Here is a 13,353-nt window from a genome sequence, read left to right on the forward strand (position 1 = left end):
TACTCCCCACCCCATGGAATTGTTCCTGTGGTAGTTTAGCATGTCAGCTTGTAAGTCTATAAAACAGTTTTCCACCAGCTGGAGGTCTAACATGCTACATGAATACATAACAGTGCCTAACCAAGAAGGTTTGTAATTCAGTAATTAGCTGTAATTAATGAACACAAAGTGAAGACTCATTTACAGTTTAAATTATCACATTAGCTCCTGTCACCCTCTATGTACACAAAACAGCAGGAATTCAATTATTTTTATTCTTTGGAGCTAATTTAAAATTTAAGGAATGCCATTACATGAAATAATAGGTAGAAAATGTAATAGAAATCACGGGGAACAGTTGGCTGCCCATAGAATGGGAAGGCGAGAAGGGGGAGAAAACGACTGGGAAATGTTTGTCTGGACTTTTTCTGGTCTTGTTTTGCTTTGTTAGCAGCTGAAGGTTTTTTGGATCTACGCTTCCTTTGGCGTATCTAAAATGAAAACGAGCTCAGAGACTGCCGCTGACTCTTTGCAGCAAGGCGAGTCGTTAAGCATAATTGTAAAAGCACTTGATACAGATAATGCTGTTGATAGTAACATGATGACAGCGGGGGAAATGCTCCCGACATTATATTTAATGGGACTAAGTCGGTGGTATCTGTGTGCAGCGTCTCAGCTTGTATGGTTCTCCCATCGTGACTAGCAAAACTTCCATCTAATACTCCTTAAGTGACTGTCACTTTACACTCTACCTATACTTTTGTGCACTCATCTGGAGGAGGGGAGATTCTTTCCCATGTCTTTGCTTTTAAGCATGTCAGGTTGCAAATCCCCCTGTGGTTGCTCCTGTTATTTGCTCCCTTTAGAGCTTGCTTTTTGAAAAATAAATAAGCATCCAAACACACTGGCTGTTAGTTCTGGGTCTTTCATGCGTCTGAATTACCACTGGGTTACCTGCCATCTTTATTTCAGATCCAGTTGTTTCCTGGTTTATTTATTTATCCACTATTTCAGTCCAAGCAGGCCCAGTTTTTCATTGGTGATCGGCTGCTGAGTTGTGGCTTTTATGTAAGCAGAGGGAAAGTGGCGATAAGGCAAAGGGAAGAAAAAGGAGGGGAATACTGTTAGGGAAATGTTACTGTAATTAATGAAAGCTGCCAGTAATTGGGAAGGTGTAAGACACTGTAATGCTGTGGTGATAGTCATCCGTTCTGTGTGCATTATTCGCTTCCCCCACCCCGAAATTCCCTCTCGAACAATCCCTCATCATCTCTGTGATCTCAGACACTTAGCCATGCAAATCTTCCTGACATGCCTCTATGTCTTTGTCTTCCTAATTGGACAGTATAGAGTTGTTTATGGATATTGAAGACATTTAGACCTCGGTTGGAAGTTGTTCAAAAATCGTTAGCAAAGTTGCCGTAACAGCATTGTCAAATATTTATCCCTTGTTTCAATAGCTGACCTGCCATCTTTTATTATAAAATTAGCAATGAATTGCCTAAACCCCAAGCTAACATGTGATTAATTCTTTTTACACACTCACACCAGAAGCAGCTGGTGACTTCCATATTGGCAAAGAAACGAATCTACTATTGGGGCATACCTCAAAAGAAGTATTTATTGTTGTCTACAGTGATTTCATCTGATCCCAAAAGCCTAGAATTTTCTTAGCATAAGTTATTCAGGGATGTTTTGCCATTGTTTTGCTCTGAAGGTGAGACCTCATGACTTGCCAAAAATCACTAAGTGGATTTTGTTGGCTGAGCAGGAATTGGTACCCTAGTCTTCTGAAGTCCCAGACCAATACTCAAATTGTGTTGTCAAAGGCTTTCATAGCTGAAATCCCTGGGTTGCTGTCAGTTTACCGGGCTGTAGGGCCATGTTCCAGAAGCATTCTCTCCTGATGTTTCACCCACATCTATGGTAGGCATCCTCAGAGGTTTTGGGGTTATTCAAATTGTAACACTGTGCTAAAAACTCTAAATAGGCAGCTCACTCCTGAATAAGGTTTTTCACCCCAGTCTCCCAGAATTTAACACTCAAACCAGTATATCACCCTGGTTAGTGATAAACGAACTATTCAAAGTGACTAACCTTATATTCAGTACTTAAAGGTCAAATCAAAGTCCAGACCAGATTTCCCAACCTACTGATATTGGAGACACCAGTCACTATTCACAAATGGGCAAGAAATACACAGCAGGCCTCTATATTACATAAGGGATCCATTCTGGGACCCTCTGCATAATACAATTTTGGCATAACATCCAGAATCCCTTTTCTGGGAAGAGAGTGCCACCGAAAGCTGAAATTATTATACATAGTCAAAATATTTTCTCCCCACCCCACTTATCTGCTGCTCCACAGAAATGAGAATAGCTGAAAGAAAAAATTCACATGTTGGCACACAGGCTGCCTATGCTGAGATCCTGAAAGCAGCCTTCTCTCCAGATGTCATGTCCAGGGAAACCCTGGCTTCGCAGAGCCATACACCTCTCTCTTTCAGAAACGAAAGCATTTTTTTTTCTGTAGAGAGAAATGCATTTGATCTTTCATTGGGAGCTCAGTGTAAGCAACTTGGTCTTCCCATTGGTCTTGCCTTGGTACATGAAGGGGGTCTTCGTGTTACTGAAAATGTGAAATATGAATTTGAACATTATTCATACTTACTGTGTTATCAAGTTCTATCTTTCCATCTATGACTTATATAGGCTCATATAGCCCTGGGGGAGACAGGGCATATTATAAATAAATAAATAAATAAATAAATTATTATTATTATTATTATTATTATTATTATTATTATTTAGAAATAATCAGGCTAAGATCATAGAGTAATTACATTAGCAGATTTCTAAGCTTTCCTTTCAGGATGAATGAACTCACAAGGAAATATATAATCAATAAATAACACAACATTATATGATAATAAAATTATTTTTAAATAAATATATGATGTCATTAAAATGAACATTTTCAAAATCTACAGGAGACCAATAAATAAAAATGCATTGTGGGTTTGTTTGTTTTTTAACCCCCTACCCACCCCCATGGAGAAAATCCAGCTAAAGCAGTGGTTCCCATACTTTGCACCTCCAGGTGTTTTGGACTTCAGCTCCCACCATTCCTCAGTAAGCTGGGCTAGGATTTCCACAAGTTGAAGTCTAAACCACCTGGAGAACCAAAGGTTGGGAATGTTTGAGCTAGAGCACCTTCAGCAAGTAGTGGTCTGTCCTCTTTCTAAAGGCTCAGGGTAAAAGACCCCATCATCACTCCAGGTAATTGATTTCTTTGCTGGACAAGTCTTACTGCCAATAAGTGCTTCTAAAGCTCAATTGAAATTTACTCTTTTATAACTTTAAACCATTAGACCTGTTCCTTCCCTCTGAGTCAACAGAAAACAACCCTGCAACAGCCCTATAGATATTCCAAAATTACAATCATTTTGATGGGAAGTTTCTGCCAACCGTGAGAGATAATAAGGTTGAACAGTGTAAAAGCCACCCACTGGATGCTATCAGCCTACTCCCAGTACACTGAAAACATGGGAAGGTTTCATGAGAACCACCACTCCTCTTAATGTTCTCCCAGCAACAGCAAGAGTATTCCTCTGGGCAACTAAACTAGGAAATCCCAAATGGATGGCCTCCCACGAGGGTCTGCCTCCAGGAGCAAACCAAGAATTAGCAAATTGGAAGTCTCTGAACAGACTCAGAAGTGGTGTTGGGAGATCAGAAAACAACCTGGCTAAATGGCATTACCTAGAAGAATCCTCCACCTTGCGCAACTGTGGAACAGAACAAACAACTCATTGTCTGTATGATTGCTCACAATTCCCTGCCTTGTGCACAGAGGATAAAACTCTTTAAAGCTACAATGTGGTCGCTGTTGCCTGTTTTTGGTCTAAAATTATTTAGCTGCTTGTGCATCCTCTATTTTATCAGTTTTATACTTGTTTATTTATGCAATGCTTTTGACACAAAATAAATAAATTTTGCCCCTCAGTCTTCTCTTTACTAGGTTGAACATGGCCAGCTCCCTCATCCTTGCCTCAAGACATTTAGTAGATAGAAGAGGTTGTGGGTGACCCAGGAAGCATCTAGCTTACACATGGAGAAAAAAGAACAGCCTCTTGGATCTCCAGCATGCTCACAGGAGATGTGTGAGAGGGCCATCTGCTTATTTGTTTTGCTTTAAGTGCCCTGGATGCTTCCCCAGCTAGTAAATGGTTGAGGAAGTGAAGATCTGCCTTTTCAAGCTAGATTTTTGCTGCCAGTAGAGCAGCAGTATTACTAAGGTTTGTTGTCATGCAGTGCAGTAACCTTTGGTGTTGCCCTTGCAAACCCTTCCTCATCCGGGAATCATAATTTGGAGGGTTTATTACTGGAAGATCTACTCTCTGGACATCCTGACTTACCTCCTTGCTTTGCACCTTGCAAAAGCATCAGATCTATCTTGGAGACTGCCTCAAATTTTGTAGACACATCATTTTGTTATCATAAAACTAAAGTAAGTTTGAAAGCATTTTTAAAATGATATGGTTAAAAGGTACTTTTTAAAAATGGCTACATTTGGCCCTGCATCTCTTTCTGAAAAGCGGAGTATAACATCCCAGTGTTACCCTAGGATTTCTAGAATGCCAGTCTCTGTGACAGTGTTTTCAAATCTGGAATCCTCCAGATCCAAAGCTTGTAAAAGTCTCTGGTTTTGATTATAACTGTCAAAATACCCTCCAGAATCTTTAACAAAGTCTAAACCCTATTCAGGGCTCATCTTCCTCCTGAAAAGTTCAATATTTTCCCCTCCCCTCTTCTCTCTCTTTTGCTAAGTTAATTGGGTCCAAACTGTACTTTGAAGTCAGTTTCCAACAACTGAAGTACACTGAGGACAAAATGAAAAAATGGAGGAGGAGATAGAAACTGGGTCATTTTAAGTACTGCTGGAAAGTAGGACGATAGAAGATTGATCTGGACCATCCCTGCCAAATTGAGGCCATTGCAAGTTATGCTTTAAGGATGCTAAAATGAGGATGGGTGAGAAGTTTGAAAAATGTGAGTTTATTTTCCTCACAAGTATTTCATCACAAGTGATTCTTGAATGCAACAAAGCAGGTGGTGGACTTTTCAGTTCGTCTATAATTTGGCTTCATTTTGGAAAGCAGTAGCAGTGCCAGATCTTCCCACCAAGAATTGGGTATTGGCATTTAATCCTACTAATAGCCTTCCAGTATCAGATCGGTCTGTTTTTGTAGCAGTCATTCTCTCTTTCTCTTTCTCTCCCTCCCCTTTCTTCCTGATACCGGATACAAACTGCTGTGCAGAGTAATTGCCAAATACTTACATCAACGCATAAATAAGACAAATAAATTTATTTACATTATTCATATTTTCTGTGCTTTCCTCCTCTTTTATTTATGCCTTAAACAACAGTTACAGTAAATATAACAATAAAAAAGAGTGCCTGCAGCGGGCCGGAAGATGATCAAAAAGCTCTGATATAGAGCAATTCATGTTTCTTCTTTACTATCGCTAACGAATCTTAACTTGAGCCGTGTTACGTTCCCATGTGAGTGATAAGCCATGATTTATTATGAAGTGTCATGAAATCGGAATGCCGTAGACTGAGAAATGAGTGAGTGGAAAATGCGTTCCCATTTTCCCAGTCTCATTACTCAAAAGATGCAGAGTCCCCTTTCATAGCCTAATTTCCACTGGAGATTTTTTGTGGGGGGGGGGGGGGCATAAAGGCCTTTGCGTCACAATATCAGAGTGAAAAAATCCGGATTCCCATGAAGCCTTATTGCCTGTTGGTTGTATGCAATATTCAGGATACACATTATTTGGCAAAATCCCACATAGGAATTCTCCATCCTGTTAGCAGGAATAATGCAATATGTTGTACAGGATGTTATGGCTTTTAATATAAATCACTTTGGTTTTCTTTTTTTTAAAAAAAATAGTGCACTGCTATCTCACCTTTTTCCATTGCCAAATTGGTGGAAGCAAAACAAGCATTCTAGCATACAGATGTAATCCCCCAATTCACAGAGAACAGGTCTATCAATGACCGTTAGCTATGATGATAGTGAAATGGATCCTCCATATCCCAGTTCAGATTACTACTGAATATCAGGTCTTCTCTCAAAGCTAATGTAGCTTTCTCTCACTCACTCACTCACTTTCTTTATCTCTTACACACATATACACTGTTAATTGGGTTTGAAACTGATTATTTTAACATTATATGGATTTAAGAGTTGCCTAGAAAGGTTATTCTTGCAAACACATGCTTTTTCATCATAGTGATAGAATAAACCACCACCTTCATCTACAGCCAAGTAACCCTTTATGTATTGAATGTATTGAATGTATTGCCAGCCATTGTATATTAGAAGCAACTTGAAGGTACACAATAACAGCAAATAGTAACCATATGCCAATAGTCCCATAGGTTGCCATAGATTGGAAATGGCTTGAAGACCACAAGTTATTCAGGAGAGCCTTCTTGTGCCTGAAGTTGTCTTTTTATTTCAGTTCCCTGATTACTTCCCCTGTCTGTGTTTTCTATGTTGAGATCCATACAGCTGTGCCAGGCTTTCCTTTTTTCCAGAGAATGGTTGACATGATGTTTCATTTAGGAAACTTGTCAGTGATGAGCACAGAAAATTTCATGGCAGCGTAAAAAAGGAAGTGAAGGAAACATAATTTTTAAAAAGCTTAATGAAAACGTATTAGTTTGATATACTTCTGACCTATTCCTGACCTCATGTAGCCCAGTGAGAAAATACTTTTTTGGCAGATGAATTTGTCTTTATGCAGATTTCAGTTCTTTCCACATAATACAGCTTTAAATACATATCTATTGCAATATGCTTCTGGGCATTGGCAGTGGTAACACTAAAGCCTTTGACAACAATTGTGTAAGTGGGTGTGATTTCATGGCATGTTCACAAACATCCTACAGCGGGGAGTGAAATTGTCAGGATATTTATGCAAAAAGGAAGTGAAATGCCATTAGGTTTATTTTTTTCTGGGTATGCCCACTTCGAAAAGAAAAGAACCCATGTAGACAAGAGCTGGGAATGAAAGCAATGACAGGTCCCAGAAGTTCAGGAAACAACCAGATATATACAGTCAGGAGCTCATATGCGTATTTATGGCATATGCTTAACCTTGTAAGACAAAGTGGTTAACACATTTCTGTTGCCTGAAGAAAGGGATGAAGTTACAAAATGAGTGGGGAAAAGAGGCTTATTTTGTATGTCCTGTCCAGTATGATCATAAACTGAGAAGAAGAAAGGGAAGTTTACTGCTGCTTTTAAAATTCACAAAACATGCAATGAACATGGAAAAAGAAAATAACCAGGAAAACAATTGTGGAGTTTGTTTCCAAAAGGTTCCAAATTCATCTGAACAAATTTTACAGGGGGGTGCGGTTGGTACCTTTTGGAAACAAACTCCACAATTATTGAGTCAGTTAGAGGAAGAAGGTCACAGCAACAGTTGAACAGAACTACAACATGATCCTGTATGTATGAGGCATACACCCTAAGATAACCTGCCTTATGGATACCTGAAAGCTCAGGTGATGGATACCTGAAAACTCAGGTGATGGATACCTGAAAGCTCAGGTGATGGCAAGACCTATATTTTGTCTATATTTTAGTGGGAAGCATACCATAGACATCACACTGGAGGACCCAGAGGAGATCACAAACACTTCTGTGCATGATGCTGCTGCTGCTGCTGATGATGATGATGATGATGATGATGTTTATTTATAACCTGCCCTCTCTCCCCAGAGGGAATCAGGGTGGTTTACAGAAATAACAAAAATGGCAAACATTCATGGGAGGGGATAAGTGAAACCGTGAGTATCAAATCTGTGTATAAGGGAGCCATCCTCCATATCATTATATGGAAATAGAAGAAAATCAAGGAAAACGATATTATTAAAGTTTCCAACTTTTTAAATATGACAACAAAAAGGTACTTTCATGGGAGGTAGGAGGAAAGGACGGAGGTGAGCTTAAACTATAAATATTTATTTTTAAATAAAACTATTTGAAAAATAAAATGTGTAAAATTGTGTGTAGAAATCTGAAAACCAGATCAAACACTTTCCTTTACAGGTGTCCCAAAAGTGACAGGACAGTTGAAACATGGTTATAATTCCACCTTCTTACATGGTCATCCCTTAATTTAAAGTCTGAGATATGTATTTAGAACTGCATTCCTGCCTTTCAAATATAGCTGCTAAAATGGGAGGGAAGGCTCAAAAGGCTTTGAGTGATATGTGTGAAATCAGTCTATCATGATATAGAAAGAATTTGGATATGAAAGGGACATCATGTGATGGAACATGAACAACTTATATATGCAACAGCTAGATAATTTCCTCAAAGCAGGGGTGGGGAGCATGTAACTTTCCAGATATTACCAGATTACCAAATTTATATCAGCATTATCCATTACAAGAAATGGTGAGGCATAATTTGGGGTTATAGTCCAATACCCTGTGCAGATGATGGGCCACATGCTCCCCAGCACTATCTTAACATTTTTGTCCTCTTGACCCCAGGTATGTGGGCTTTTACTAAACAACATTCTCCAAGAGTGAATCTATAAAGAAAAACATAATAACAGATGGAGTTGCAACTTTTGCAAATCACAGGTGGTCTCAAGTTTTAATTTTAGGATTCTATTTATTTACAGTCTAGCTTGCTAACAGGCACAACAAAAACAAAGCTCCAGACACACTGGATTGAAAGGTCTGGGAATATTTTTTTTCACCTGCTGCTGAAAAGCCACTATGATGAGTGCCAGATCATATGGAATATTCCATGAATGGTGTGTGTGCACATGCTCAAGTTGCCTATTTAATCTGTGGAGACCCTATGAATTCCATAGGATTTTCTTGGGCAATGAATATTCAGGGTGGTATTGCCAGTTCCTTCTTCTGAAATATAGCCCACTGCACCTGGCTTTCATTGGCAGTGTCCATCCAAGTACTAATAAAAACTGACCCAGCTTATTTTACAAGAACAGACTAGATCTGTGGCAATACCTCAGAAAAGGTCTGGTGCCCTATGTATTTGGTCTCAGCTGTCAGAAAATCCAGACAAGAACCATAGAAGAATGTTATTAAAATAGAAGCCAAACAGTCCTTGACATACCGTACTTAAAGCCACATAGAACTTTGTAGGCAACTTGTCTTTACTGTCTCTTATTTTGTTTCATTTTATTTTATTAACTACAATCTCCAGAATCCACTGGGCAATGTGGCCTCTGGCCAAGTTGGCTGGTGTATTCGGGCAATATCCTTGTTATTCTGCAGTTTTGATTTCTCATAATCTTCAGTCCCTGCAGCCGAAGTCACATTAATTCAACAATGTCTTTAAAGAGAAAAAAAAGCAGAGGTGGTGGTGGGTAAACTGTTATTAAGATGTTTCTTGCATTTTTATTTTTTTTATTATTTCTGATTTCAGGACAAATGCCTTAACCCCCAGCTCTCCCACCCTGACTGCCCACCCGAATCCCGCCTCTGCCTGCTGTGCTACTTCTGACATTGAACTTCCAACAACCCGGACTGAGAGGACTGCCAAAAGAATAATAAAAATCTCCAGCTATTCTTCTTCATCCTCACTAACAATTTGGTAATGAAGTATTGATTTCCACTCCCCTGCTTATGGACGATATTAGATTTTCATTGATAAACTGCACTGAGGCTGTCTGGTCTCCACTGTCCCTTTTTGCTGTCACTAAAACAAAGTACCGCTGAAGTAGGATAATGACTGAAAACATTGATGTACTTATTTTGTCAATTTGTAACACTCGACAGGAAAAAAAAGTATAATTCTTCATAGTTTAATGTCCAAGCGTGTTCCACAAGATGCAGTCACACTGGAAGCTTTGCTTTTCATGGTAATGTCCGTTTCCTATTTATAACCCCTTTGGGATAGTTTGTCTAAAGGATATGTTTCAACTCGGTGCAGCTATTACTGATGCACCTGGGTTGCCCAATCTAGTCATTGCACTAGGGATCAATATATCACCGTAAGTAGAAGAATTATTAAGTTAAAACACATTCTGAGCCAAAAAAAAAAAATCTGGAACAGCGTTAATCTTCTAAGCAAGTTGTTCAAATAGTTATGGTTAACCATGTTGCTGCCAAAGATTTGTTGAAAATGGATTGATTTTCAAGTTTGTGATTCATTATGTCTTTCCCCCCCTTTTTTATTTGATTTTTTAAATTCCATGGCTCTGTATGTCACGATGTATGGAACAGAGTGGGGTTTTGAACAAAAACAAAAACAATGTTTTTCAAAATGAATATTAAGACTTTAAATTGCAAACAGTGGTGAACATTTCCCTTATCATCAACAGAATTTGTATAGATCCTCAGTAATATAAAGAAGGCCATCAAATGCACAAATCTTCCTACCTATTTTTTAAGTTCTTGCTTTGCTTCAGAAGGAGCTAAATTGCATTGAGACGTGGGGCAGAAGGAAGCTTTCTGTTAAAAAATGGTTCTTCTAACTTTTTCCCATTAAAACTTTTCAGGTCCCAATTTTAATTTGTGGAATATTCACGTTAATAATGAGATCTAATTAAGACATCCATTAAAAGCCCGTTAAAGTTAATTTAACGTAAAAATTCCAATAGAACTGTATTAGATTTTCTCCATTAAATTAACATTATGGATTTTAAGGGATGTCTTAATTATATGTTATTATTAACAGGAATACTGTATTACACAGATTAAAATCTGGTTCCAAGTCCATGCAGAGAAGCTTCCATGACACTCTGATGCTGAACATTTCCCATTGTATCACGGGTTAAATTTAGGTACAATTTTCTTTTCCCTATCTAAGCATTTTCAATACAACAATGCTGGCCTATAAAAGAAATCTGTCTGTGCATTTAAAGAATGTTATCCTTACAGGAGAAATAAGACTGTGTCAAGTCATAAACTGCAACTCAAAATATAAATGAAATATGTAACAGGAACTGGGCATAAAATAGAAAATGTTTCGGAAAAAGTCTAGCTTTTTAGTGGAATAATGACAGTATAAGGCAAGGCTGAAACAAAATATAAACCTGGACACTTGCATAGTCACTGGAAATAGTTCAAAAATGCTTAGCCTGTCTGCTTTTTCAAGAACACACACACATAAACAAAAAATTCTGCATCAGAATTATCTGTGAAATTTTGACATGATCCCTAAACTCGCCATAGAAAGGGGAGAAAAAATCCCCTCCTTATTTACCTCCTAGGGAAAGTGTTGCCCTTATGCCACATATAATAGCAAATTGCTTTTTTTATGGCATGCATAACCTAGATGGGAAAAAATATGGCGCTTGAGGGAAGGAGGGGAAAAGTAAATGAAGTTCCAGGAATGTCATTCTGAAGTAATGAGGCATGGACAGAAAATATACCCCTCACATCATCGGATTGAGATGGCAGTCGAAATAGCTTCATTGAAGTGTCAGCACTCATCCATCAATCAATCATCCACAAGGAAAAATAGCGACAGTACAACGGGGCAGCTTTTATGGGATTTACTCATGGGCATAGGGAATAGCAGCTCAAATGTAGTTCTGACATGAAAAGCAAGGTGCTGATATTATTTTTTATGATGGGAGGATCATAAAGTGAATTGAGAACAGTGAGGTCTGTCTTTGCTTAACCTATTCAACTGGAAACAAACGGAGCTCAACTGGAAACGAACAGAGCCTTCGGATGGGTTAAGATTGAAGCGTGCATGCGATGCGGCAGCGGGCCACTGGCCACTGACAACAAAATTCTATTAAAGCCAAATCAATGCATTAGCATTGGGTTCCTCTGAAGCTGTTAAATTGCACCAAGCAAAGGCTGGGATTCTTAAATGAAGTTATGTAACATGTGGCTTTGCGGCAGAGGAGGCAAAAGGCGGCGGGAGGGATGGCATGCAGCAGATTTCACTTGTGGGAGACGTGGCATCCATGCCCAATGCAAAAACTATAATCCTACTCCCAGCTTGGTTCCATCCTGTAGAAGTAAATATTGTAGCTACAAATACGTACATTCCTGTTTAGCCTTGCCTATGGGTCTACTTTTACATAATGCAGTGGAAGATTCTCAAAACGCCATGATTATATAGAATAAGATCTAATTGCGTAGGAACGTCTTTGGCCCACGAGCCATAAGAAGGGATGAGATTTGCAAAATAATATAGTCATGCTCTCATATGTGGGGGATATGTTCCTGAGAGGGCTGCAGTTATCTGGAGCCACAGATACAATTGAACACCACTAAATTATCTGACTTCCAGTCGCATCATACTAAATAATCACCCTGAAGGACTTGGAAAGTCTTTCAGGGTGACTCTATGGCAGGCTTACATAATCTTTGGACCTCCAGGTGTTTTGTACTTCAACTCCCAGAATTCCTGACCAATTGGCAAGCTGGCCAGGGTTTCTGGGATTCCCAAACACCTGAAAGGCCACAGCTTGTGCAGGCCTGCTCTATTGTAATCTTTGGGGAAGCATACCATAGAATTACCTGAAGCAAATTTCTAAAGGTGCCATATTTCCCCACATGTGGGCAAGTGAAAGTATAGATATGGGTTCTGTTATTTCAGGTGGTTTACTGTACTCATATTGACAGCTTTTGTCATGAAGTGGCAGAGCTGTAATCAGGGTACCCTGGTTCAAATATTGCCACTGGCATGAGAACTGTCTTAGTGCACCTTATTGGTACACTATTCAGATATCACTTCAATGGAGGCAGTGGTAGCATTAGGCAATGGGGATTTGTTAGCATGGGCACCCACACTGGCAAGAAGCTGGCTATAACTCTGCAATTGTCCGGCAGGGTGATGACAATAGGGAAGGGAAGGTAACAATCCAGCAGGGTCAAATGAGTTTTGGCCCAGCTGGACCATGTAGACTTTGACCCGCCGCTACTGCAAGTCAAGCATGGAGCATGTAGATGGATACCTCTGAGGCTATTTCTGCTCTGGACAAGCCCTCAGAAAAGCAATACCTAGTCTAGTGGAACAACAGGATTTATGCCTCAATCACCACATCTACAAAGTGGGGAGAAAACTGATCTGCTTTTAAGATCTCTTGTAGAAGGAAGATAACTGCAACACCACAAAAACGCTGAAGTACTGCTATTTATCACTAGTGTTCTCTTGTGAAGTTTCTGTTCATCTTAATCGGCTATATTCCAAATGAATTGCTGTAGGATTATTTCCGAAATATGCAAATTGATATGTTTTATGATTTCACTTGATAAATTAAATTTGGTCCAGCATCAGCAGAAAAATTTTAAAAGTTCATTCAGGAGACTGATGAATGCACTAGATTCTGCCATTTGCAGCATGAT

The 13,353-nt window shown here is 39.1% G+C and overlaps 1 protein-coding gene across 1 annotated transcript in view; it reads left to right on the forward strand.

The window, feature by feature from the left end:
• The window catches only part of TSHZ2 (teashirt zinc finger homeobox 2), a 392,283-nt gene extending 381,867 nt beyond the window's left edge, over positions 1-10,416 (forward strand). The window contains exon 3 of the mRNA XM_060772094.2: positions 9,470-10,416. The gene's annotated coding sequence lies outside the window, so the exon portion shown is untranslated. The remainder of the gene's footprint in view (positions 1-9,469) is intronic.
• The last annotated feature ends 2,937 nt before the right edge of the window (positions 10,417-13,353 follow it).

This window comes from Anolis sagrei, chromosome 4 (genome assembly GCF_037176765.1).
Source record: "Anolis sagrei isolate rAnoSag1 chromosome 4, rAnoSag1.mat, whole genome shotgun sequence".
NCBI classification, from domain to species: domain Eukaryota; kingdom Metazoa; phylum Chordata; class Lepidosauria; order Squamata; family Dactyloidae; genus Anolis; species Anolis sagrei.